Here is a 22,890-nt window from a genome sequence, read left to right as displayed (position 1 = left end):
TTGCAGAGAGGTGCACAAGGATGCTCAACCCATGCCCTAACTGCAAAGGACATATTTCTTTTGAGAACCAGTATAGAAAAGGAAAAGGAAAAAAAGGAGAAAACATGATGGGTTGAAACTCTTCTGTTCCACACCAAGAGGAAACACTGTTCACAGATAGGACTCGCAGTTAAAAGGACCTAAAGAATAAACATTTGGGCCTGAAGCACTTTGTCAGAGAGGATCTTTCAGACAGCAAGGGTCCAGCCCAACTGCCCAGTGTCAAAAGCTCCCTCCTGCTCTACCCCCTCAAGCGTCATGGACATCCCTGTACATGCCTGCCCCAAGACTTTGTGGGATTTGACTTTGTCCCCTCTTTGTTGCTGTGCCAGTCTGTGCAAGCAGCTGTTCAGGACCATGCAAGGGCTGCAAACAGCACAGCTCAGCCCACCCAAGCAGGCTTCTGTCCACAGCCCCACAAAACACCTGTTGGAGGCTCCTGCTGCCTGCAAATGTCTGCCCCTGAAGTTCCAGGCAGTAAATCATTTTCCCAGAAAACAAACACAGGGAGACAGTCCCCTGACCCTTCTCTCAGGTGGTGGCAAGGAGATGCCATATGGCACCAGTCTCTGGCAGCATATGTGTGTGACACGAGTGGCTGGGGCCACAGAGGCATTCCTGAAATGACATAACGTTGACAGTTGAGTGTGTCATCCCTCAGCCCACAAAAACAGGGAACTGGGAAATGTGACCATATTTGTGCAAATGGTTCTATCTGGCTTCCAGTCCTTCCAGTTCACTTCTCCTAGGAAGTGAAAGCACCTTCAGTGTAAATAGGTGGTGGAGGTTTCTGAAGAGCAAGATTCACCAAACCACGTCAGGAGACCACTAGCTAAACTGCAGTGTTTATTAAGCTGTTTTCTCAGAACAGCCATTTCTAGAGTGTACCCACCATCTGCAACGTTCACACTGAATTTCAGAAGGGATTACGAGGATAATATCTGATTCACCATTTTCATATAACTCATTTTGGTTTTCCTTCTTTCTGCAGGCAGGATCACTAGCTGGGTCTTCTTGTATCTATTTTGCAAACTGGCAGTAGTTTATAATCACTGACAGTACAAACCACAAGGACCACAATTGCTCCTGAAAGGAGAAAGTTTCCAGGGTGGGTTTGTTTGTTTTCTTTCTATAGATCAGATATACTTTAGATCTCGGTAATCCATGGGCAAGTGATTAAATAAGTTAATAGAGAACAAATACTCTGTTACTGTACAGAGCTGTTTACTAATGGGATTTTTAAGATGCTGGAAGACTTTACCTCAATTGACATAGATAAAACTAAACAGATTTGATTTAGAGAAGAGAGTTAAACAGGAGAAAGGTTTAAAACTTTTTGGTGTGCTTAAAAGTGAGGATAAAAGTCTAGCTCATTATCTCTTTAATATAAAGGTCTGTGAAAACAAAAAGCTAGATTGGGGGAACTAAATCCAGCTAGCTCACTTTTTTTGTTTTTTACATGTCCTAACAATAATACAGCAGGGTGAAAAGATCAGGACCACTTTATACACATTGTGCTAATTACTGCAAGTACTTAAAGTTGTAATTAGCTTATTATACTGCAGAGAACCTAACATGGCATGTCTTTCAAAAAAAATTTCTCTCCAGATCATTAGTGGGAAAGCTAACAACATCTGCTTCAAATAAAATCAACCAATTAGCGCAGGCAACTTTGCATAGTTTGCAATCAGAGAATTATATTGTGCCAAGTGCTAATTTCAATGTGAATTCTATCTCCTTCTTATATCCCACGCTTATCTGCCAGCACAGCTGGTGTTTAACACCACTGACTTCAGTGAAGTCTCCAAAAACTTATGTTAATTTGAAGTAACCTAATCAGAAGTATGCAATACAGACTGGGCTTGATCTCAGCTTAATTAAAACTGACCTTGTCATTTCATTGCATATAAAACAGCAGAATCTTACCATTTATCACTCAGCTATGATAAATATGCAGCTTATGTGAGAATCAAGGAAGAACAAGCGCTCTACCAAAGGACTATTTTCAGATATCAAAGCTTGGTTTTAACACACTGTAAAATGCTACTCGCCTGTGGGTGCCAGTAAATAATTCAAATAGTTCAGAAAGCCCAAAGTAAGCTCCAAAACCTCCTTCTAAAATTACCAAACAGGGCATCACTGCCAGGCTTTCTCATTTTGATGCTATCAGAATCACACATCAAAAGCTGGCTATTGTCTCTGATAGCAGATGTGAAACACTGCTTGTTTTTTAAATTAAGTTTGTCCTTGTTCCGTTTTAATGTTACAGTTTGCCAAGCAAATCAGGAGAAAAAGATAAACTTGAAAATGAAAAAAAATGTTTTGGCAGAGTTCAGCATAGCAAAATATAACAATCAGAAACCAACTTGAAATTAATTTTTATTTTCACTTTATAATTTAAATCAAATAATGACAATTTCATTTAGTTCAGTGTGTTTATCAGTTATATTTGCTCTCAGTTGTACATGGTTGCCAGGATCAAACTTTAGACATCCAAAATTTCCTGTGGAGTTAATGCTGGGGAGCAAGTTTACGCAGTGTGTTGTGACTCGCTCTCTGAAGGACTCCACCCCTCATCCCTCACCCATCTCATCTCTGATGTTACTTTATTCCTCTGGGACCAGCCCAGCAGATTCCTGCATTGATGCTTCCACGGGTCCCAGATCTGAGCCTGCACACAGATACAACTACAAGGCCAACTCCTGTCAGTGGCTTAGTTTATACCAGCGAAAAATCTAAGCTGCTTTGTCACATTGGCTGATATTCACTCACAAAGCAGAAAAAAGTAGTAATAGAAGCACTTTTCCTGTCAGGATAACTGCATCACACATGACAGTTTCTCTCAGTGGAACACTAGTGACCAGCCACATTTGCAGGCATATCCTACTGCAAATGCAAGATAAATTACCCTTATCCAAATCTTTCACTATAGTGCTGGCAGTACAGCTAGCCTCATGCTTACTGAGGGCAAAAGGAAACGCGGCCAGCTCCCAAGGTTCAGTTAAAAGTCATTTGAGTCATTTAATCAAACACAGATATCTTCAGTATGTGCTGCAGGTGTCCCCAGGAGCAGGGTCCTCACTGCGGGGAGTGGAGAGGAGAGAGCACGACCACAGCACCATTCATCCTAAATCAGATACCCAAAACCAGCAGATAAACTAAACTCAAAATGCCTTGGCTATGCATCTAGAGCTCAGTGTGACTGATGCAGAGATGTCCACACATGCTGCAGATGGCAAGGTGGGGTGAGATGCACAAAAACCTTATGCTTGAGCAGCTTGTCCTGCCTGCCCCCAACAACATAAAGTAGTTGCCAGAAACAGACAAGCAAACACACACACCTTAATCCTAAATTCTACTGCTCTAGTGGGAAGGTCTCTAATTAGATCTGGTCTACTTCTCTAATTATTATAGTCCACTCTCACCTGTTTATAAACTGCTCTCCCTGTACCATGTTCTTTGTTATTTGCTGATTAGTTGCTCATGTACTTGCAGGAGGTTAAACATAGTTACTTCTGCTGGTAGGTATTCAGCTTTTTATTTTATATGGACTTTTTTGACATTTCAGCATGTCCAGAGTCAACCTTTCCTCCTCCTCTCTCACATCCTGTTGTTCTTGAAGTTGCAGCTTTAGCACAGAACAAAGACAAGCAGCCTAAGTGACTATGCAAGGATAGGGACAACTGTGTATGAACAACCTTGTCATATGCAGCAACAGGAATAAATAATGAATAATAATCAGACCAAAGATACTGTAGTTCCTCTTGGCAGCATCCCAATGTTTCCTTCTTATGCTTCTGTCTCCAAGACCCTGAGTGTCTGTATGCATACTAATGCAAATGTGTATTCGTGAATATATGCAAACCTTGGAAACAGGTATAAATCTAATAGAGCATGTATCTGTTCTTATACATGTAAATGTATCATCCTTGGTATTCAATCCATAATAAAAGCTCCCTCTAGAACAATGACTCACATAAAGCAATTGAAAATGTATCCAACAGCTCTTTTGAGTGAGGCTGCATATTACACAGACAAGTCAAGAAGGTAACAGTTTATGACAAAACATAAATTAAATTAAATTGATCATCATGGACTCATTGTTAGGACTGGATCACTTAGAGAATAAAACAAAAAAATTCCTTCCAAGTTAGACTTCACTAAATACTGTAGGTGGCAAGATAAAAGCAGAGAAACCTGGAAACCTATTTCTAATAAAGACTCAGTAAATACTCTCACAAGTTAAGTAATAATAGAAGCTCTGAAAGTTACATATTATGGCATACTGAAATATCAAAGCTGCATCCTAGTCAAGCCTTTTTATAAGGTCTGCCTGGTACAAGCCCTGTATGAAAGGACTGTGAAGCTCAGGGCTCCCAGATTCAGCTGTTTTTTAAGAAAGCCTTACTAATTAAAGTGGAAAGATGGCTGGGGGTAAAATTATAGGAAACTGAGAGGTTATATTCACATTGTAACAAAAGTTATAAAAGTACAGAAATTATAGGGTAAAATACAGCTGCTGCCCCCGGATGGAATGTGGTTGGCAGACTGGAAACCTATCCCACGGTGATTCCATGTGCACACAACCTGCGACCATAGCACCTGCTAAGAGGGATGGAATGGAGCATGGAGCAGAGTGGAGACACCACAGCCAGGCTCAGCTGGAATTCCTCATAGGGAGGAGAATTCAGAGGTGCTTTGTATCTGATAAACCCCACAACACCTGTCAGCCAGGGGAGAGAGGAGGAGATGTATTGCTGCCAAGGCAGCAGCTGTGGTGAAATCACTCTCCTCAGATGAACTTGGTTCATTATAACCTAATTGTAATATTAGCACACAGCTACATCCCAAAGGTACCCCCTCAAGGTACAACCACCCCTCAATGTGCACGTGCTCTATGTTTTATTGACTGCTCCTTTAACAGCAAAGTGAATTACACCAATCAGTAACCAAGCTATGCATGACTGGAGTGACTCAAGCTCTACCTAAACATGCAGAAATAGTATAAAACTCGGTAGAGACTGGGAAGAAGTAAGGCAATACTCCAATGTAATTGCTGGGATCCATCAATGAGCTGAACCTGTCTCCTCCCCTCATAGGGATGCCTGTTGGGTAAGAGCCACACTCTGTGGCTGAATGCTTTTATTGGGTATTGAATTTGTCTGTGCATTGCTTTGAATACACTTTTGAAGTCAGATACTACCACTGACAGATACTATCAAACCTTCACCTACCACAGTTTTCTATTAATAAAGAGTCTGTAAACTGTGAGTGTGAGTCCTTTACAGGCAGTCACTGGCAGCAGGGAACATACTTGAAAAATATGGAAAACCTGCTGAGGGCTGTCCCTTATGCTGTTGATGTGTCCTCCTGGAAAAGTGAGTCAGACCAGCCTCTGACCCAGCAGTACTACCCAGAGGAGGGTCCCCCTTAGAGGACACTGACAGGCTGGTCAGGCACAAGGGTCGCAGCTTTCCTGGGCCACTGTCAGGCAAAACAAGTACTGAGTCTAGAAAATCTCCCTTTTTCATGTGACAAGTAGAAAATGTTCTGAGAGGCTTGCACAGTCTTAATTATGTTTTAGTAAACACCTTCTGCTTCCATTACACTACAAAATAATGGGTTGGAACTAGAGAAGCCCAAAGGTGTTTGCTATGATTTACCTCCCTGCACAGGACCATATAAAACATAGTCTTAGACCTAGCCCAGAGGTTGGTGTTCAAAACTGAAGAAAAATTATTGTGATTGGGTAAGACAATTGTTTTAAAGTTAAATAAAAGATATTTTAGCTCAAGTCAACAACTCAGCCCACCATCAGGGAAAAAAATATTGTTTCAAAACTTTTTAGTCTGCCAATTATTATGGGTTATGCATTACTTCTTCAGCAATGGCTACATGGCTGGTTTGCAGGAAGACTACACAATTGGGCAAGGTTGTACTCTAGACTAGGTAACAATATTAAGGGGGAGAGAAGCTGAAGAAGTGGCACAGATAAAAACATGAAGAGGTGTAAGGGAGAAATAGAAAACAAGATTTTTATGAAGGAAATCAGAGTGGAGCAATAAAGGAAAGAGAAGCAGGAATGGAGCAGTAGGAAATAAAAGTGGAAATGGAAAAATAGTAGCTTGGAATGAGGTGAGTGGCATAATAATTGAACATTCACAGAAAAAAATCTAGGGCAATTCTCATGGTTCAAAGGGCAGAAAATTAACAAAATTAACAGCTAAAAAAAAAAAAAAGCCTAAAGCTTTACAATTAACTTTCCCACCTCATCCACAATTATGATATCTACCTCAGTGAGACTGTACACAGCAGAACATATGTTAACAGAAACTCAAGGAAATTTTTCTTTTTTTTTTTTTCAAAAGTAATTGCCCTACATAAAAACTCAGCTACCATCCTGGTGCTGGAACAAATCAGGACACTGGACCAGAGAACTGGAAAATAACTTAAGGATCATATGAGAACTGACCCCACAATGGGATAAAAGTCACAAGCACAGAGTTCTCTTTCTGACAGGATTAGGAAGAGACATATGACTGAGGGAGTAAAATTCAGGCCAATACTTCAAAGCTGATACCACGACACTCATTTAACTCTTGAGCATCTCGTTCTTCCTCTCCCCTAACTGCAGACTAGCAAGCCAAGAGAGCTGTATGGATTCAGATAAAAGGAAACATAATCATCCTGGTGGCACTGGCACTGTTGCTCACCTCGTGTCTCTTAATTTCTTCCTCCACATGGTGGATTGCAGAAGAGAGGAATGGCATCTTGCTAAAGGCATTGTATTTTACTGCTTTGAATACACTGCAATGCATTGGTAAAGAGAAATTGCTGTTTAATCATACATGTAATGATTACAGACATATTAATCCACACATTTTAAAAGATTTAAAATTATGTATCCCATTTCCAAGGAAAAAATATAATCCAGATCCAAATAAATCTATATTTATGTTTTTATATAGATGTATATGTAGATTCTATGTGTCCTATTTGAAATGTATTTCTGGCAGGCATGAAAATCCTTTTCCAGCTTTTTGGCAAATGTGGACTCTGCAGGTTTAAATATCACATCCCTGCAGATTTCAGAACACAGCAGAGGTTTGATTACCAAGCAGCACTGTCATACTACAAAAATGCAGCACCTCAGTAACAAGGAGACCATAAGGCTCATAGTGTTGTTCAAGAGTTACTCAGTGTGTTAAGTGCCTTGAGTTCATCAGACTTATTTTTATATGCATTCATTTTACATGTATTAGGTTTCAGCTTAATCTTGTCATGTGCTTGTGAGCCATATGTTTTAGTTTATACAAATTAATTATATGTAATAGCTTATATTTTATTTATTTTGTTTTAATTTCTGCATCCATATTTCAGATGTGTGCAATCCAGGATGCCCACGTTTCCCAAGCGAGTTTTTTAATATTTCTCTCTCTCTCCTTTTTTTAGAGAGTTCTTACCTTTTCATTCCATGATTGAATTCAAGTGGCTCTAGTGCCTTGCAATAACAAAAAATTAGACAGGCAATACTCACAGCTTTACAGCAATGCATCATTGACATTCAGGTATCATGACATATTGAAAAACTTGATGGAAATCATCAGATCTATGAGCCCTGAGTTCAACAGCTCTACATGAAACTGTTCTTCAGTATCCTATTGGAGTCTATGTAAAAAACTGACAGGAGAAGTCTAAACCCATAGAGTCTATTCATATAAATACAACTCAGTACAAGTTGAGCTCTAGTACATAACTTAAAATTGAGCTTCAGTCAGTTTCTGGCACACACTCGAGGATTTTTAAAAGTACAAAGGCAATTCTCCAAATTATATACCTACTGACAGCTGACTTTCTTGAATTATTCAAAAGCAAAAGCTTTTGGCAATCAATGCATCAAGCTGAACAGAGTTAAAAAGTAGAGTACAGAAGTTGTAAGATTTAAACTGTATGTCACCTGAAAGTGTATTGCCCCTGTGCCAGACCAATAATGCTTGATACAAAAAAATGTAAGTTAGAGTTGAGGGCATCTGTGTAACCCATAGTGCCAGCCTGAAGATGAGCAGAGTGGTCAGGGCAGCTGTATATTCTTCCTCAACTTTACCCTGACTTTCCACTAGCTACCTTTAATTTTGTTTTTAAGAAATCAGGTTCAATAATATTATTTCTCTTCCTGCATTCAGGGATGCTCAGTTTTACCCTTCAGGTTCTGGTACAGAAGTTCTCTTATCAGAGCCATAACATTCTAAGAAAAAATTGTTCAGTTAGAAGACATTCATAAAGCTGAGTCCACTGCAAAAGAAGGTAACATCTTGACTTTCAGTCATACTGTGTGAGGAATGCTACAAGAGAGATTGTACTTAAGAAGCACAGAATGTTTATTGATACAATTTCATATTAAAAAAAAAACAATTAGCATTGCCCTATAATTACAGTAACACAGTTTTGAGCATGACATGATGTAGCATTTGGGGAGAGTATTATTTCCTTCTGGCTGCTGCTTTGACCCCCATTTCAAAGCTTCTCTGATATTTCATGTGAATTCATAACATTTTAACCAGCTTTTGCCATTACTAAAACATAATCTCATTCACAGTGTATATTTAAAAATTATGTGAGGGGTGTGACCCTATAGCGATTCAATTTAAAGTTTTGCCCCTCTAGGACAGAAAAAAATAGGCAAAGAAGTAGCACTCACAGCAACATATGAACACCATACAGTGGGGATTTACTTAAATATTTTTTTCCTTTTTCTAAAAATGTTATTACTACCACAGTCACCAAGTAAATACCTTCACTATTAGGTATATTGTCATTTATCCTAAAATTATTAAAATGCCTGCATTTAAAATAAATTTAAATAAAAACAGAAAATAAGTGTCTCAGGTTTGAAAATCACCAATCCTAACCCTTTATTTTTTATCATGAAAATGAAATTGAGATCCCTGGTCCCATTTATGTGGGTTTTGTTCTCTTAGTCCTGTAATTCACCTGCTTCCTGTCACTGCAAGAAATAAAATAAGAGCTGTGCAAGGAGGATGAAGCACAGCTCTCAGACTGGGCCAAGCTTTTACAAACACACAGCAGTCCTTAAAATGCCATCTCTCTCTTCAGTGACATCCTGTCTGCAGTGACAACTACAGCTGCAATTCTTATTCAGTAGCAACTGTGAGGCTGCCAACAGGTGTCCTGAGTCAAGGCTTCCTTTCAGCTATTGTTGCTTAATGGGAACAAAAATTATTATAAAGGATCTGCCAACATGCTAAAATGCTACAATTATCCTAAGAGTAATACCTATAGGCACTTTAGCAAGGGAAGTAGAACTATTTTCCAGAAAAGCTAACCTCAGTACATCATTTACATTTTTGTTTTCTGTCATTCCTTTAATGATTAAAGAGAAATAGAAGTATAAAAAGACTTAATTTCTCTAGAAAATAAGAATTAATATACCACAGGGAAGACCAGCCCAAATATGATATTTCCTATTTCTCCTTGTTTCCTTTGTTTTAGAACTTTTACCTCCCACGAGTTATTTTCCTCATTCTCAGAAGAAAATATCATGTTTGGGAAAATATCTAAATTCTCTCAGTGGGATTTGGTGAAAAGACCAGGAGCCAGCAGCAACCTTTTTACATGGAACCAGCCTTTTACCCCTCCCTTTTCACAAATTCTTTTCCTCTCTAAATCAGCTAGATACATTCCTTTCCCCACTTTTAATTCCTCTCCAAAACATCCCATAGAAATCTTGTGCAGTCCCAAAATATGCTTCTTGGAGTCTCATAATAAGTTTCATATTCCCAAAGGCTATCCAAGAGGTGATCCACAGACTCTTTCCTCTGAGGTATTGTGATGGGTGTCACTTTCAGAGCAGAGGACAGGTCACTGTCCCAAGGAAGCTGGGGAAGGGGTAAGAAAGGTATTAAAAACGTTTCACATTGCCATTGTTCATCTGTGCTGCCATGTCTGTGTGGGCACAAGGCTTTTTTTAACCATTACCCAACAAAACCAATTGCCATGTCATCAGAACACATAACATGGGATAAGCAACAAGAGAGAATAAATGCTGCAGGCTGGGACAGAAAAGATGTTCAATGCTGCTGGCTGTGAGATGAGCTGGTATTGATCCCACAGAAAGTGCATCCATTATACAAGATGCAGTTGACTCCATGCTGATAAGTCATTGAGGAGAAGGCAATGATATACAAGAATCAATGCAGACCCCCTCTCTCTTTTTCCTGCATGATAGCACAACAATATTGGGCTTTCCCATACCAACTCAGCTCTCCTTCATCCACCCACCTTTAATTTCTAGGAATTCTATTTTTCCTCATGCACAATCCTCATCTTTCTTTATTGTTACTTTTCCCATGCCCTTTTTAAGATACATGCTTCAGTTAGACCTGATGTGGGAGCTAAGAACTGTACACTACTATTCCTCAGTGTTAACTGCCCCTATCTGATCCCCAGGAGGTTTGGGGGTTGTGTACTGCGTTTTGTACTGCATTTGTACTGCAAAATCATGCACACAGTTGGACATGCTTATGGTATATTTGGCACTGTATCTAATGCTATCAACTTGCTCCTACCAGCCTCTACTTCAGGAAAAGACATCATTATAAACATTTATGGCAAAGGTGATTCCTTTCAGGCTTTGCAGAACTGGTAGGTCTGAAACAGTCTTGACTTAGCAACTCAAGAGAACAGGTAAGAATTTCAAAGTGTCTAGGGAAGGAATAACAACTAGGATAGAAGATGATAACAGGATCCAGATTTTTTTTCAGAGTGATGTAACTTCTTGAGTAAGTCAGTATGTCCTGGTCACCATGACCCTTTCCTACTAGTGAGACCATACATACATCTACTTTCACCAAAAATTCAGATACTAGGTCACGTAGTGAGACAACCAGAGAATTGCTGATTTAAGTGAGTAAAAATTGTATAGCATCTACTAGATATGGTCTTCCCCAATCATGGTACGGATGTCTGAGCATTCATGTGGCAGACGTGAAGCAAACTTTAATATTATATCTACCAACAGTCCTCTACAATTACAACAGATATGTCAATATAAAGTCATATCCAGACAGTGGATGGAAGCGAGTTGTTTGTGAGATGGACATCACCATGTCATGAAGACTATGATGACAGCATTCCAGAGACAGATGTGATGATATCCTTATTAGATGTTATTCTTTTGTGAAAAGGAACCACTGAGTTTTCCTTGGGATGTTATATTTTTAAAGCTCTTTCTCCACATTTTCCCCCTTCCTGAAAACTTACTTTCTAAACAAGTTAAAATCAAACAAACATGATCAAGCACAAGTTTAAAAATTCCTAAAGCAGGTCTTTCTTCCACTTTCAGCTTCAAATGCCTTTTGAACTATCCAGTGTTTCTCTCCCTTAAAACAACTTGGCTTCTCCTAAACAATATGTCTGGGGAGAGGGGATGCACAGAGCTGACATTCTGTTCCCAGAACAGGTGGGAATATAGACGGGCATATTGCTTTGGCGGCTGGGAAATTTATTCCCCCTCCACGCTCATTCTTTCATTAGTTTCCCTTCTGTGACTGCCAACAACATTGCCAATTAGTGCTAATCATGGAATGGACACCTGTCCACAAGAAAGGAGGCTGAGAACAATTACACAGTCATTTTCCAAAGCACATGAAGCAGCTGTCAAAAAGTAATGACTTGCAGTCACTGCTGGCATTGGCTGTATTGCAACAGGCCAAAAGGTAAGATAACATTAATGCCATTTTCTGCTTTCTTAATTGCTCTATCCTGGACTTTCACTCTTTCTTTACATTCCACAGCATTTAAGTTTGCAAAGAGTAGTGACAGCTATAATGTCTGTGGGTGTATATCTCATGTTCTTCAACTGAGTATAAGAACTTTGAAAATATGAACAAATTTACATTTCTCTACACTTCAAGAAGATGAAGTGGCAGAGATTTAAGCACAAGGAGTTTTAAAATTGAAATCGGAAGTTGTAAATGGGAATTCTATGAGTTTCACATGAGCTGATCTTCTGTAATCTCTACAGTTATTCATCATCTAATATGTTTCAAGAATCATCTTTTTATGGACAGGTTCCAGTGAGGTCAGGAGGTGCTGTTTGTGCCAAAACCTCTGCAAATCAGGAATCACAATCACTTCAAACTTAGGATGATAAAATACAGATTGTGCAAGTAGTAGCCAAATGTGGAAAAACATGGTTTAACAATTTCCCCATCACTGTAAAGGAATTGTTCGACAGAAACTGAAAATCCATTTCTCCATAACAGCACATTACAAGCTGCACATTCGAAGTGTCCCACCTCTTCTTGCAGTCCTTTGCCTCCATTGCTATACTTTATTTGATGTTCACAAGTCCTACAGACAACTACTTCCTTAGTACAATTGATTCATTGTCACAACAACTCTATGATATCTATTCTTTGGGCAGAGAGCCTCAGGAATGATAATGTACAAGAACAGTAGGAGAAATTAAGCTGGTTCAGAAAGATTTATTGTAGCCTGTGGTAACTCCTCACTGCCAGTCCTTGCTAAGTTACTGCTCTTTCCACAGACTCTGCGTGTGTGATTTCCCACACTTATTTTAAAAGCGAAATGCAAAGCCATCTCTGCAGAAATCTGAAGGCAGTCACTCAGTGATAGCAAGCTCTGTTATTAGCTGCACTGCACAGATCTCTTGAAATTCAAGTAATAGGGTCTTTCTACTGTGAATTTTTCTCATGGAATGGGATCTGCAGAAGAGAGAGATGAAGAAGACCCTTTATCAGGTTTGAATCCAGATTCTGATGTCAGATACCTCAAGCCTTGCTGCTGCACTCTCACAGCTGGATGCCTCTTCGCTCCATCTCCTCTGGTCTCGCCATATCCCGGGAGTCTCTTGCCCACAGCACAGGCTCTATCAGGCAGTGCCAGCTTTCCACCACGCTCTGCTGTTCCGTGCCTTCTCCAAGGCTCGTCACATCCACCTCTGCCCAGGCACAAAAAGACCCTTCCTGGTCAGCACAGCCAGCTTGCCTCCCTTGGGCGGACCAACGACGAGCGGCTGCAGTCCCGCCGTGCCCGCTCCCGCCGCTCCCTCCGTGCCCTCTCCCTCCGTGCCCTCTCCCTCCGTGCCCTCTTCCTCCTGCCCGCTCCCTCCGTGCCCTCTCCCTCCGTGCCCTCTCCCTCCGTGCCCTCTCCCTCCGTGCCCGCTCCCTCCTGCCCGCTCCCTCCGTGCCCTCTCCCTCCGTGCCCTCTCCCGCCGCTCCCGCCCTCCCGTCCCCTGCCCGGGCGCGGGCGCTGCCCGTGGTGCTGAAGCCTTTCCCTCCGTCCCACCCTGCCTGGCGTTCTGGATGGGGGCAGGAAAACCATTTCTGAAGACGTTTCCTGCCCAAAAATATCAGCCAAGAAGCTGCCTGATAAGTTTTTGTCCCAGCAGAATGAGAAAAAACATTTTAGATAAATACTGATTAAAGAAATGTCTCACCCACGTTCTTTCTCTCTGAAATAGTCTTCCAAAAGCCTCACTAAGTTGTCACTTTGTAATCTTCAAGTAACCCATCTGTCTGTTAGATTTGGCTTGGGGTTTTGGTCATCTTTATCATAGTGAATCTGGTGATTTCAGTCCTGTTTGCTAAAGCCGGGCTGTTTAACTTCCTGCAAATAGACTTGATAGAGACTATTTGCAAAGAGATTTGCAAATAGGCTGTTTGACTTCCTGCAAAAACTATATGATATTCTGTATAAAGGCATTTTGTGAACTTTTCATAAGGCAGATATGCCTCAATCCATAGATAAGTCAGAGTTTATGAATCACTGAGGAAGTCATGCAAAGCTAACATGATGAAAACACAGATATTTAAATATTAACATTAATGTTATCCATTCTCTTAAGTACAGGACAAATGGTTCCAACCAATAGTATTATTTTGGAGTTTAGTTATCACAATCTGTTTTTTATTAAGGACACACCGGCACTATCACTATTTTAAATTATTCTTTGAAATTTCATTCCACTTCACATAAGATGAACATCCTAGTTGCCTATATAAAAAAACCCCACAATGTTGGTGAGAATAATTATTCCCTCTAGAAGAGAATACAAGGGAACCTAATGATTCTGACAATTAGAAATAGGAAGCATATTCTTACAGCTCCAATTTATTGTGGATTTCTGACAGTCGGAAACAGCTGGACAAATGTACCTATAAGAAAGATATCTGCATAGAAACCTACAAAAATTTATGCCCTTGGATCCCACCTCAGCCAAAGTGCTTGGCCACTGTTGGAAAAGACTTGTTAAACTCACAGATACTGCTCAGAAGCTTCACATTACACACAGGCCTAAGTACCTTGCTCAGTTAAGTTCTTAGACAAGTCTAACCAAGAGAAATCAGCATTCCATGATAGCCAATGTCCCTTTTGTGCTTTCAGCAAACAGACCTCAAAATCCAGATGATACCTGAACTAGATGCAGATATGCATTCACTGTTAAAGGAAGAAGTTTTCCTTCCTCTACCATGTTAGCAAAAACTTGAGTTTTTCAGTTTCCAGGGATGCTAGACTAAGTCTGTAATCAAACACCAAAATCCCTTTTCCAATTGTCTTGGAAACAAGAGTTACTATTACCATATAAATTACTTCAATGTGCAGGCATTTTTTTTGAGTATTATATCCCAGTTTAACAAAATAATAGTGACTGTATTACTTTAATTTTCAATCAATTCAGCCAAATTAGGCAATGAAGTGGGGGGAAATGAAAATTGTGTGATAGTTGAGATTACATCAATTCTAAAACTTTCCCTAATGTGTTGGTTGAAGACCAAAGGAAAAAGTCCAAATTGTTTCAAAAGTTCAATTATTGCCTTTTATCTAGATCCGGTTTGAGAAAAAAAAAAAACATTATCAGGCAGAAATAGTAATTTCACAGCTGGCAAGGCCTGGTATTCAACAGCAGTTCTTATAGCACCACAGCAGTACAGAATGTGACTCACCACTCGTCCTTAGGCTGCACAGGCTCATTCTCTGACATTCAACAGCTTCTCCTTCATCTTGGTTGGGTAGGAACATTAAGACTCTCAATTTTTCAGTATATTTCAGAGTGGTTTACCTAAAACCTGAATTCAGCAAAGCAAAATTTCAGCACTTAGACTGGTTGCAATCAGTCATTCAACAATGAGTGGAAAGCTGACTAGACACTAGAGAAAGTGATTCTTATAGTTGGTTGCTCAAATGCTTCATCCTTTTCTCCTACAATGATGTTCAGGAAGGCCACTTGTTAGCAGGATAAAAAAAGATCACTGATCTCTGTTCAGGTGACAGATTTATTTGCAGTACACAGTTATAGTCCAGAAGGAAGCAGCCAAGGAATCAGCCAACAGAGATTTAAACCACAGACACATCAACTTCAAGAAAAAAAAATAAAGAGAACAAAAAGGCTATCTGAGATCTTTGATCATCAGATCATTTCATGCCAATTGATTTTCTTTGTCCTTTGAGAGAGATTTTTTCGATACTGGGGATTTTCACATGCAAATATGGCTACCACTGAAATTGCAAGGCAACATACTTCTTCTAGGGAGGATGTGTTCATTTGATCTCTTTCAGGTGAGCTTTTAGAATGAAGATGTAAAAGCATGCATTTCTCACAAATCGCCATCAAAGGGAATCAATGGAAAGCTCAGATGTGAACCTCAGTGTTAAAGGGAGAGGTAAAGCAACACAGAAAAATTCCATCCTGGTATCCTTCAGGCTGAAGACACCTGGTTCTCCTACAAGACCTAAATCTGCAAAATATAAAACACACTGCCAAAAAACAAACAAACAAACAAACAAAACAATAAGAAAACTTAGATCACAAGGACACTAATGATACTTCGTCTGTTCAATAGCAACTCCACTCTCTGTACAACCAGAGTACAAATATGACTCTGCTAGGAAAGTCTGAAGCAATAGTACAGCATCTGTGTTGCTCTTCTGCATGGTAATGAGTGCTTGGCACAACTCAGCTCCTTCAAGTTGAAGCTACTCAATTAGGCCCAACATTCACATTAATTTAAGGGCAACATTCCCTTTGTCAATAAAGGTCACAGGATTTGATCATTCTTCATCTCCACAGCTGTTTGGAAAAAATTAATTTGTTTAGTGAAAAAACAAATATTTTAATCTTTAGCAGCATTGCCCTGATGCTCCCCACCTACCCTAATCTCCAGCTGAGAAATTCATTCTAGTTTCTCCTAGTGATGTGATAAGCTCTTTACAGTAAAAAAAACTATGAACCTCAAATTGATTATATGAACCAGAAGGACTGCTGTGAGCTCCCTGTTTTTACTAAATCTCAGAAGCTGAGCAGAGATCATTTGGACCATTAGCATGGCTTTAACAAAGTAAAACTGACCAAAGTGAAGGGGAAAAAACTATCCTGATCTGCAAGTTTGTCTGCAGAGAGCCCCAAAATTATAGCACACTGCAGCAAAAGATGCCTATCTTCTTGAAATTACTGCAAGGTGACCTTATTCAGAATATGAGAAACTCCACAGAAAAAAAAAAATGGCACTCCACAAAATAATAACACACAGTACAGAAAATTAGGGGAAAAAACAGTTACAATCACATTCGAACCACATTTTTCTCTTTGATACAACAAGTAACTTCTATTTTCAACAATGGGAGTTACTCACATACAGCAAATGGAAAATAGGCCCCAGTCTGCTCAGAAATTGGTGTGAATGGAAAACACAGATTACAGGCAACAATAAAATATATTTCTACTGATAGCTCACTTTTCTTCTCTTGTTCTTGTTCAGAGTCAGGGAATATGTCCCTGTATCTCTTTCCTCTTTCTTTTTGGGACATATTTTCCAATTTTTATATATTGAAATTCAAATTCAAAATACTCACATTTGGCACCCTGAAAATTCTGATCTTCAAGACTTTTTGGATAGAAAGGTAGAAAGCATCTGCTTTTTCATAATGAAGCATTTAAAAAGCATAGAGGAAACAGTGGGATTCATTATCAGAATACTTCAGCTTACTGCTTATGTTTCCAGAAAGCAAACATATAAAACGAAAGCAAAGTATATCTTGATACAATGTAGCAACAATTTCAACAAAATTTTCATCAAATATTTCAATTCCATTTAAAAATTCAATCTCTAGGTTTACAGAATTATGCAGCAGTATCATGCACAGAGTTCATAATGTGATCTAAAGGGGCACAATTGAAATAAAAATCTGCAGAATATCCTTGGATCTTTCCTGTTCCAGAGAGAACTGTGCAGTTAGAAACATGTCAGCTTTCTCCCTAGGGAGATGTCAAAGTCTGGACAGAGCCACTCAGAAACAAAGGCAGCTCTTTGTGGAAGAGTGTATGTAAGCCAGGCTCTCCCCTGTGCTTGCTCAAGTTGAGTTTTTTTCAATATTAAGCACAGCTGTCCCCAGAAGTCACTTTACAGCATAGTCAAGGAGATATCTACTCCCCATGTCGGAATTACCCAGTTCATCTGCTGTGATGAGGATGAAGCTTTGTCCCTGCACAGTAAATATCAGGTTGAGCCACAGATGAGACACACTGGAGCCCAGCTAGCAGAGCTGAGACTTCTTTCTGACCTAAAAGGACATCATTTTTCTAATGTGAATGCAATTTTCTTTTTCATTTTTACTTTTTCCCTAGTTCCATACCTGTTTCATCTTTGCATGTAGTCAATTATCCATCTCAAGTCTAAAGAAGACCTTTCAAAGTCTTTGAATAAAATTTATTTCCTTTCTTTTTAATAAATAATTTAATCTACAAAAAAAAAAAACATGGAAAAATATTCCAATTAACTTTAGGGATTTTCTCAGAAGCAACCTGAAGTGTTGCACCCCAACTCAATATTATAGAGACTCAGAATGAGTAATTTTTATTTTTTAATGACTTAAAATTAAAAGTACCAACAATCTCACAAGATTTAACCTTCTTTTGTTTCTCATCAAAACATTTAGACATTTCACGCCTTGAATAGTGTTAGACTAGGCTGAACAGTCAAATCTTTTCTGATCACACTTTCTACCCTGCACTATTCCAAGAAAAGCTTAATCATGTAATGACATACCTGTGACCAGTAATGTGATGAGGGAAAAAGGAGAAAGAATTCATCACCTGACAGGAGAAACTAGTACAGAAGAATAAATGAAAACTAAGTAGATAAATCTGTAACAGAATAAATATAATTAAAGAGAAAGCTTTTAGGAAAGTTAGACATGAAGAACAATTTCTTATTCTGAAATTTTCCTGCTTCAACATTTCATTATTACTCCCTTGGGGCTGTCCACACAATTGCTTAGAAACCATACTTATTTACACATAATTTGGATGTTAATTCAATAAATCAAAATAATTTTATTCCAGTCATAACCATTTAATAGAACAGATGAAAGTATTCCAAACGCCTATTCAGAGAAATATAAAGAAAAATGTTTGTCACTTACACTTTTGCCAACTTTAAAAGAGCTACAAGGGCTTTTGAAATTTTATGGCTGCCTTTAAAAAGATGGCATTAGTGAGCCCATATATCACAGATTAATTGTTACCCCTATCATCTTCTAAGGTGAAGTGTTGAATATAACTCCAAACTAGGATTTACAATTATTGTCAATAATATCTGCACATTACAGAGATTAGTGGAGGATAAAATAACGAGGAAGATGTCCTTACACAAGGTTTTCAATTGCATGTCAAAGTGGCTCAATACATTGGAAAAAACTCTTGAAATAAGACAAAGTGCATTGGCAGATCCCACCTACTGGATAGGAACTCAGGGATGGTACATGGGAGCTGCCAGACTGAGTAGTGTGAAGGGTTGCTTCAGGCCCTGCATCAAAAAAAGAGGTAAATCAAGCACTAGAGCAAGGATTTTCCTGCTGTATAGGGAGTTGGCCAGTTGGGAATAGTATGATTGAGTTATCCATGGTGGTATATTCACACATTCAAAGAAGACATGAAAAAAAAAACAAAAGGCTTGAGAGAAAATCTTGTGTTATAAGCCTGAATGTCCCAAAATATACATTATGAAAGATAAAACAGAGTAGAGCTAGGCCTGAAGGGTCAAAAAAAGAACAGACCTGATAGAGGGTAACAAATATGTTGACTAGAGGCAAGGTCAGACAAATGAGGTAAGATCTGACTTGCTGGCACCAAGAGGTAATTATCAGAACAGTTTATCTTCATAATGAGATGTGGTCATTTGTATATTACAGATTGAAATGAGATGTGTGCTAAACAGCCAAGGTGGTGCTTTCTAGTCTTGGCAATCACATTTGAGTAAGAAAAGCAGAACCTACTCATGGTTTAATCCCAGATGACAACTAAGAACCACACATCTCCTTGACCACTCTTCCACAGTGGGACGGGGGAGAGAACCACAAGAGTAAAAGCGAGAAAATTCATGGGTCAAAATAAAGACATTTAAAATAAGCAAAAGACACATGTGCAAGTAAAGCAAAACAAGGTTTTCACTCCCTACTTCCCATGAGCAGGCAAATATTCAGATATCTTCAAGAAAATAGGGCTCCATCACTCATAGGAGTGGCTTCTGAAGACAAACACCATCACCCGGAATGTCCCTCCCCACTCCCTCCTTCTTCCTCCTCCTTCAGCTGTACATGTTGAACATGACATCACATGATATAAAATATCTCTTTAGTTACTGGGAGTCAACAATCTCATCTGTGTCCCCTCTCTGACCCTCTTACCTTTCCTCTTCCAGGACAAGACTCTTCCAACCACATGAACCGTACATTTGAGCTACATCACAGCAGTTCTTATTTTTCATTTCTGCCCTGCAAAGAGAGGTGATGTGTAGACTACTACAGATGTGTAGTCTCAAAAGTTGGGTTTTATTCGATGAATCCCATGACTTGTGACATCTAGGTTTGTTTTTTTAGATTTATCTTCAAACACTATCCCCAGGCCCAGGGCAGTACAAATGTCACTGGCACAAAATAACACAGGGAAGGCATAGTAATTCTAAAACACCCCTATAACAAATAATTACACCAGCCATATCTGGTTTTATTTAAGAATATTGATTTCCTGCTTATCTTTCCCAAAAGAAAGCATGAAAAATTCTACCCCGGCTCCTCTGTCATAGCAAATTTGGCTTGCACTTAGGTACCTCTGTTTCTACATCAAAGAATAATAATTATTTTTACTTTTTTTAAACCAGGATTATGTAAACAAATGTTCACAGTCATATGTAGCATTTGTCCAAGAAGCCAAGTATTTAGCACCCTCATTCTGTGACCTTCAGTGAAAAAGAAAATGCTCAGCACCTTGCAGCAGATGCCAATCAGCTCAGCAATACTCACACCATTTTTATCACATTACTACATTAAACACAGAGTAGCATTTAATAAAAACAGAAATTTTGTGAGGTATGTTCAAGTTGCAGTTGGGGATTATTTTAAAAACAATAAAAATGTCAGCGATCCAAGGATACAAAGATATGTGGCATGATGCCCATGTCTCAGCCAAGGAAACAGGAACAGATGACACCAAATATGCTATAGGCTGTTAGTTAGAGGAGTGTGCCAAGAGTGCAATGTGTTACTACACAGGAAGCCTGAGTTCAGAAGCAACAAGAGCTTGTTGAAACTGCAGCTGAAATGGTGTTCTACAGAAAATAGCTTTTTCACAAAAGAGACTTTAAAAAAAAATTCATTTAAAATACATCAGGAAATAAAAACTTTTTTCTAAATAGAAAATAATCAGGTTTTGATGGTTTGCCAAAAATGAAAGGAATAGCTGAGTGTTGCATTTATTTATTTCCTGGCTTGAAGATTTTTCTTGTTAGTGATGCTACAGAAATAAAAAATGTTATCATTTTTCAGCTTTTTACTTTTGCTAAGTTTCTGCCCTGGAAATTTGCTTTCATCACCCTTCAACAGGAAGCAGTTAATTTTCAAACAGCTGTAGCAACATTCACCTGGGTGCCTCCTTTCTCCTGTTACTGGATATGACAGAACTACATAACATTTAAACCAGCATCAGCACCAAAGGCAAAATGCTGTGCATTGTTTTTCTTCAAACTTGTAGTCGTGGACAATTCCACATGGAATTACAAACAAAGCAGTCTTTAATTAACTACCATTGAAATATACCCTCCTCCCACGAGCTCCTCTCAGAACAACAAAGCAAAAAAAGCTCAAAAACAGCATTTTCATGCTGTTTTATAAACCTGCCTTACAGGAATGGTGCACTCCCACCTCTAGGTATAGATTGTATTTTCTGGGTCTTATACAACATTCTGCCATTCCAAATTCCCCCAGAGGAGTGGCAGCTTGCACCTTTATAAAGGCTGTCAAGGATGAATTTAGCTCCTGGAGCGTGTGACCTGAGCAGGCTGGAGCCCAGCCACAGTGGATGGGGAGCAGGCACGGGCAGGAAGCAGCAGAGGCAAGGAACTCACAAGAGATGTGTCAGCTCAGCCACAGCCGTGTGCCTGTGTCCCGTGCATGGGGCTGCCAAGAGCCCAGGCTTCTCTATTTCAGTCTCTGAAGAAAGCCCTGAAACCAAGGGGTGTGGGTAGCAAAACCCAGCCTGATCCTATTGCCATCCCATCTATAGGTCTCCAGCTCCTGGGGTGGCTTTGTAGGGCAGCTGTAGGACAGGTTATTTGAAACCCGTTTTTTGGTTTTGTTTAATTGTATGGTAGCATTTGTTGTGCCTGCTGTGGAAATAACAAAGACACATTTAGATAAAGATGCTTTATTTTCTTAAAGTAAATTTATTAATGATCCTGATTTCATAATCCTTATAGTAGGAAAAAAGTTAAGCACTTACTGGCCTAAGTGGAGGTGACAGAAAGTTAATTTGTACAAAATATGGATGGTGCAACTAAGCAACAGTTGTATCTAGTTAATATTCACACTGAAACATCCCAAAAATAAGATACAAAAAAAAACCTTCTGATGTTCAAAGGCAATTTAGAGGGAAAAAAAGTCATTGCGGAATCAATCTGTTTTCAGTGCCTGATTAAGTCGCTGTTTCCAGGGGCAGCATTTTCAAGATTAAAATTAAAAATGCCATTAGGAGCCCAGTCATGACAGAGATATGATCCCAGTATTGCAGCTTCCCTGCCACACTAAGGGCTTTAAATCACCAATGTGTGGATTTCCTGTAGGATGCTAAGTGATAAGGAGCATTAAGGAAAGGCATTGGCATTTTGGGGTCTGTTGCCTGCTTTTCCAGGAACAATTGCTTGAACCTCTGTGATACCCCTTTGACTGGGCCTAGGGCCACCTTGCAACCCTTTGCAATGCCAAGTATCCTTCTTTTGATCCATTAAGTCTGTGGGCTCCTAAAATGGCCTCTATATTTAGATTACCTCCTCCAGGACTGGGGGATGCCAGGCACTCACAGCTCCTCTGCTATTCCTGAGACAAGTGGCAATCTGTACTGAAACAGGAATCTATGGTGATCCTTCTGGGGAAGGAATCAAATAATGGACTTTTCCAGTGTAATCAGATTATGGGAAATTTTTTTGTGTCCTTCTGTGATACTATCAGGCATTAGATGGAGATACAACTGAAAACTGACTGAGCTTTTAAGCTGGGAATGTGGAGCTCTGAAGTCTCACAAATATAGTTATTGCATATTTATAAGGTAGCTTTAAAGAGTGAGTCAACAAAATCTATCCCTGGTGGGCTTATTATGAGGGACTGATTTTTAAAAATGGGTTGAAAGACAACCAGAGGACTGGAAAGTGTATTGTACAGAAATGAATAGGTCTGTTTAGACAAGTAGATACAAGATGCATTTGTGGTGATTTCCTTCTATTTGGGCCCAGGCAGGCTTTCTTTCCACAAAGAGGTATATAT

General features: G+C 39.3%; 1 long non-coding RNA gene across 3 annotated transcripts in view; it reads right to left on the bottom strand.

The window, feature by feature from the left end:
• The window catches only part of LOC148224951 (uncharacterized), a 99,380-nt gene extending 77,951 nt beyond the window's left edge, over positions 1 to 21,429 (bottom strand). Inside the window, exons 1-4 of one of the 3 annotated variants that reach the window (XR_015801794.1) lie at positions 15,027 to 21,427; positions 13,520 to 13,689; positions 12,851 to 13,021; positions 8,400 to 9,935 (exon numbers count right to left, since the gene is read on the bottom strand). This is a non-coding gene — a long non-coding RNA (uncharacterized LOC148224951). Of the gene's footprint in view, positions 1 to 8,399; positions 13,022 to 13,519; positions 13,690 to 15,026 lie in introns of those variants that run through there. The other 2 variants (XR_015801795.1, XR_015801793.1) reach the window with 2 other exon arrangements.
• Positions 21,430 to 22,890: the final 1,461 nt, after the last annotated feature.

The sequence above is a fragment of the Sturnus vulgaris genome, chromosome 2 (assembly GCF_052056855.1).
Source record: "Sturnus vulgaris isolate bStuVul1 chromosome 2, bStuVul1.hap1, whole genome shotgun sequence".
Taxonomy (NCBI): Eukaryota; Metazoa; Chordata; class Aves; order Passeriformes; family Sturnidae; genus Sturnus; species Sturnus vulgaris.
The sequence above is the reverse complement of the archived record's forward strand: the minus strand, read 5'-3'. Positions and strand labels throughout refer to the sequence as shown.